The sequence below is a fragment of the Chroicocephalus ridibundus genome, chromosome Z (assembly GCF_963924245.1).
Source record: "Chroicocephalus ridibundus chromosome Z, bChrRid1.1, whole genome shotgun sequence".
NCBI classification, from domain to species: domain Eukaryota; kingdom Metazoa; phylum Chordata; class Aves; order Charadriiformes; family Laridae; genus Chroicocephalus; species Chroicocephalus ridibundus.
Window position 1 is genome coordinate 58399613 of NC_086316.1, and position 6000 is coordinate 58405612.

At 37.7% G+C, this 6000-nt stretch overlaps 1 protein-coding gene across 1 annotated transcript in view; it reads right to left on the reverse strand.

Moving 5' to 3' along the window:
* Positions 1-5109, reverse strand: part of ZNF366 (zinc finger protein 366) — a 35315-nt gene extending 30206 nt beyond the window's left edge. Inside the window, exon 1 of the mRNA XM_063320487.1 lies at positions 4970-5109. The gene's annotated coding sequence lies outside the window, so the exon portion shown is untranslated. The remainder of the gene's footprint in view (positions 1-4969) is intronic.
* Positions 5110-6000: the final 891 nt, after the last annotated feature.

Sequence of the window (6000 nt, forward strand, 5' to 3'; positions counted from 1 at the left end):
GGTTATCAGAGGGCCTGGTGTCAGGGTAAGCTGCTCGCCGAGAAGGGGCAAAGCCGCATGTTCCCATCCCAGAGCCACCACACCTGCTCCTCCACCCTGGGAACACCTCCCTGTGAAATTCTTTCCACACAGAGAAATGAGGGGGTTTCTATTCTTCATCAGGCCTCCAGACACAGGAGCAATGCCTGCTTGCTGTGCATTAGTATTCCTTGTAGTACAGCATCATCTAAGAATAACAGCTAAAAATCTATAACGCTTCTCATAGCCTCGCTTGCAATTTCAAATCAGTTGCACCTATCTCCAATTCTTTAGCAAAACATGATGTTATCAATGTATGAGACTCAGTTTACCTTGTAGCTTTTGCAATTAAATGAACCTTCAGATTCAATGGACATTTGTATTTTTCCAGTGTTCTCTGAATTCCAGTGCTGCTAATGAGCATAAGCAGCCAGAAAGTTGGATGTTTCCAGCTTTACTTTTTATGAATATTGGCAAAGGGAAAATAGGTTTTCAGGAAACACACTTTTTGTCCTAAGTTTTTTCTTTTAAATGACATGAATTCATGCACACCCACAAAGTAGAAGGAAAACGTGTCAGTGCTTTAGCTTTCACAGTAGAAGAGAGAGGGAAGAGAAAGTAATATTTTTTTTTCTTCCTTCATTCAAATAATTAATAACGTGTTTTTCCAACATACAAGGCAGGAAATAAGGAGTGAAGGTAAAAAAAAACCACAGCTATTCACATAATTTCTTCCCGTAACCTTCAGAGCACGAAAACATTTTCTTTTAATATATGATTACTTAGCTTAATTACTTCCAGTGACATCAGAATTCTTTACAGTACATTAAGCATTGTTGATATAGAAGGAAAATACTGCGATTTGCTAATCAAGATCAGGGTAAAACTAGTATGAAACCATTTGTTTTACAAAAGCAAGTCACACACATATTAAGTTTGGAAGGGACTTAAACAAAGATTAAATAATATTTTTCATTGGATCATTAGTATTTTAGAAGGCAGGCAAGAAGGACTAGTCCCCGCCAGACGGACATAAAGAAAAATCAGACATCCAGCATGCAGTTCAATACATGTTTCAAATAACCAATAAGTATTAACTTAGGCTTCTTCACTGCATGAAAATGTGAATATCATCCATAAAATTCTACTGCATTTTAACAGCAATAGAGAATTGTAGTCTCAGTTTTGGAATATCAGCCTTTCAGCAGAAAGAAGATAACCCCAGGGAAATTTTTTTTCCAGACTTGTTTCTTTCTTTTTAGAGGCTTCACATTATTTGTCTCTCTATAATTCTTTCTTTTCCAAGTTGACTTTCCTTCCCTTTCAGTGGTCTTCTGGGATGGTAAATTAGAATGGGGAAAACTACTGCATTTAAGAAGAAAATGCTCATTTGCTTTTAACAGGTGACCTATTTTTAAAAATCGGTTGGGGTATAAAATTAGTCCCTCAAACAAATGGACATTTTTATAACTGTATGTAGTAGTCTAAGGTCTGTTTGAAGAAGCAGTTTGTTTCATTGGATTAATTACTTCTGGGAAACATGCATTAGTGCTCAAAAGCTATGGATCATTTCTTATGAATGAATAAGAAGCTACTTTTCCTTACACCCCTTTGCCTGAGTTGTATCCTTAAACCATGGCTACAGAAAAAAATTATTACCTTATGCAGCCTTTACAGCTTTTGTTTCTGGGGGTGGTGTTCTGCAGGGACAACTGGCTGAGTGGAGTGGTCCATTCAGACAGATGCCTTTCTGCATCATTGAGGCTTTGTAATATCAAAGACTGGAAGCAATATAAGTGCTATCTGGGGTAATCCATGCTCTCCTGCCTCTGTATACGAGGCTTATCTTGGGTTGCTACACTGATTCACCCCCCTGTGCTTCTCCCATTCTAAATCCTGAATATCTATCTGGCGCTACTAGAAATGGCACCTAAAAACATGCCAATATATTAATCTGTGAGATGCACATTTTGCCTCTCAGTCCACCAGTATCTGCTCTACACCCAGATAGTCCTAATGCAAGGCTCTTATTGATGTGCTTGTTTGAAAGAATGTGAAAACAATTCAGAACTCCTTAAAATTCAAAGATTCAAATTATCTGCTGGTCAAAAATCTATATTAGAGATGCCAAAATGTTACTAGGAATGTAACTCAGTGTTACTCTTCTGTATCGCAAACTCACGTTCTCAACAGTTTTCACCATTAAAGAAGCTGGTCCTAAATATAAAACGTCAGTTGACATTTGCAGAAAGACTCCTATCAGTTTCTAGGCTTTTTGAATCAGACCTGTTAACTTGGAATGTCTGCGGGCTACAACTTGATTCTGTAACATCTTTGCTGTCATTGGTGTAGTTTAGTTTTTATTTTTCAGAACAAAAGCAAAATCTGTCTGTGTTTTGTTCCATTATAATTGAGAACATATCAAATGGAAATAATAACTTTAAAGAATTCTCTGGGAGAATATAAACTCTGACTGACCTTTTACTTATGTATGCTATATACATACATATGGCTTTTAGCAATAGAAGCAATAAGACTTTAAGCAAAATAAACAGACCCTCTCTCTTTTTGTTCTTGGCTTATTACTTCAAATTTTATTATTTTTTTACAATGGTGGGGTGAAAAACTGAAAATTCATTTCACAAACATTTAATTTGTGCCATAAGCTGGTAGTAGATCTGTACTCAATCCAGCCTCGGACTTTACCCTTCTCTGCTTGTAAATATCTCATCAGTGTAGGATAAGGATAACACATCAGCTGAAAATCTCCTATTCCTGACACTTCGAGAAAGATATTAGTAGTGTTACAAATTACCACTATACTAAATCATGTTACACTTATTCCAGCAATAAATTACACCATGTGAAGAGAAGACAATTCCAAATGATTGCAAAGATGCATTATTTGAAGGAAAAGTAAACCTGATAGGTGAAATCTAAGAATGAATTTCAAAATTCAAGGTCTGTTTTTTACCGTCAAGTTATTAAGCATTCCTTTAAAACTGCTTTTTCTGTGTAGTTGTTATGGGGGAATGGGTTTACAAGTAGCACGTACTGCTTTTGGCCCCCTACTATGAATATATACTATGGAGACACATATTCTTCTTTATGTATTTCAGACAATCTGTCAGAGAAAGAATCTATCTTATAAATGGCCCAAATCAAGAATACATTAATATTTAGTATCTTCAGAAGCAAAATCTGTAACTAAAGGCTGCAACTGGCTCTTACCTACATCGTAAACTGAACTTCTGAACCAACCAGATCAAAACTCACAGGTGATTGCAATCCAGACTAACACTCCACAATTAGAGCAAAATACCACTACAAATACAGAGCTTAGGTATTTTTTTAATGTTTAGGAGACTCCTCTACTTTTCACTTGAATTAAAAAGTGGTTTTCCAGATGTTTGGCATGTAACTGTCAGAATAGCTGTCCAAATCACCTCTGTAATATGAATCAGTATTTAGTCACGTAAAACATAAACCCAGGTATCCTGAGCGAAAGATGTGGCAAGCAGCTTTCATGGCAACATCTGGCATTTACTTTCTATTAGCAGAGGATTCTTTGTGAGTTAAGTATAACGAAATAAACCTAATAATTGGTACCAAACTAGACCGAGGTGCAACGTTAAGCTACAGAGTTCGAAAAACAAGGTATTTCCACCTACTTGGGCAGAACCCATCTGCTGCTCCCAAAGCGAAGGGAATCTACAACTTACCCAGAAATCGGGCTGAATTTGGGGTAGATCACTCCTTCCTATGGAAAAATTTGCAGAGAGACAGCAGATAGAGGTGGAAGAAAATTCTTTCCACTAGTTGGTGGGAGCAGAGGGCTGTCCGGGGAGGAAGCGCAGCCCAGGTGCCCCGGTGGGAGCAGGAGCGGGAGCGGGAGTGGGAATGGGAATGGGAGTGGGAGTGAGAGCAGGACAGCTCGAGCTGCCTGCCAGCCTTCGGTGATGCTGGCCCGCCATTTGGAGCTGCTCCGGGCATCCTACAGAGGACCCTGCACTTCAGAGAGCGACAGGTTAAGGAAATACTGGATCAGAAGACGACCAACTCTCCTCCTGCGGACAAATGGACACCTGTCCTAATTCTTCCCCTCACCTCTGCATTCTGCTTTTATAAAAGCATGGGGGAGGATTTGTCTCTTCCAATATTTGAAACATACTCTTTCATTCAATCCCTCATTTTACTCACCACTTCTGATACATTTATGCCCAACATGAAAAATATTATTGGTATCTACAACAGTGGAAACAACAAATAAACATTTGAGTACATCCTATTACTGATGCTGGTGATCAGCCGTTGTGTTGTTATATACTACACAACATGAACTTTTTCTATTTTTTTCAAGTGACAACCTGTAACTATCATGTCTTAAATGTCACTGTTCCTAGACTGATCATATACACAGATGAGTAGAGATAAACATGTGTAATCATAAACACAATAAGGTTTGAAGGGAAAAAAAGCCTAGTAATTCTTCTCCCGTTATAGCACAGGTTGGTGGGTTGGAGCAGACTTCAGTAGTGGCAGATGATATAAGAAATACATCAATTTGCATATGACACAGCTTCTCTCTTTATTTCAGCAATGGCCCAGTGAATCTTGCTGAAATATTCAGGAAAAAATTAGTGAAGCCTGTAACAAGATTCTGGTAGCAGAAGCCACACATGCAAAATCACAGCAGGTTATGTTATGAATATTATCAGCCTCACTGGAAAACGCTTTCTTGTCTGCATTGGTTAAACTGTATGCTATTATCACGAGTATCTAAAAACCAGAGTATAGGCATCTATAGCGTAAATATACTGCTTCTCAATGCATACGGTTATTATCTTTTTACCAGTTAAGTGTGTATCTTATTAATGCCTTGTCTTAATACAAAAGCATATACATTGCAGTTCTAAAGAGTTAGCCATAAAAGCATTTTTACTTAACTTACCAGTTGTTGAAGCTGGAAGGAGTCTTGCCCTAAACTCTCTACCTGCACTCATGTTGGTAATCTCTGTCTCTCTCTCCCTCTCTCTCCCTCCCCCCGTGCAGAGATTGCAGTAAACTTAGAAAACTAGCAGGGACAGTGTTTCAAATGACTTAAGAAAGAGAACAGGAACAATCATTTCGTTCTCTTTTTTTCAGATGAGTACAGTACCTTCAGAAAGAAGGAAGGAAGGGAGGGGAGAGGAAGTCAACAACCCTTTGCTTTCCTGCAAAAAAATAAGGAAACAGCAGATAGCAATCTCATTTTCTCTCAAACAAAATGTTTGGAAAAATAAATATATCCAAACCAGAAGGAATTCCTCAAGTATTATATCTGTGTTATTGGGTTCATAAAACCTACTTTACAGCTTGCTATGTGCAACTACATTAAAACAAATGAATTTCCGAAGTAGTGAGTAGGAATAAGACACCCATATCTTATGCAGAACAATTAGCCATAAGTTTGCACAGATAATGCAGGCTTTTACTCTAGAGAAGGAGCAATCATAGATGTATACAAGTATCTTGTTTCCATGGTGATATACGTACAAAAATTCCTAAAACCCCTCTTTACTCTGATCACAAGCAAATAGCACATAAGATATTTATAGAATGCTGTGAAATATAAAGGGGGATGAAATAGGGCACAAAAATGGTGAGAATCATAGCTTGATATTGGAGTCGAAGTAACTTATCTCAAAGAATTGCACTATAGAAGGCATCTTGATTTATCCAAACAAAAACAATGTGCTGTGTTCTAGGACAGATTTTATATTTTATTTTGTTTCTTTCTTTCCCCATTAAACGTATTTTGACAACCAGATACTGGCCAGCTGCCTGTAGTTATACTTGGGATAAGTTTAGTCCATTGTGCTCTGCTGTGGTTTTGTTTGCTTGTACATTTTCCCCTAACTTTATCTATCATCTGAAGTCCACTTACAGTGATTAGATGCTCCCTTTTTCTTTTCCCACTAATTTTTTTTCATTCTAATATTC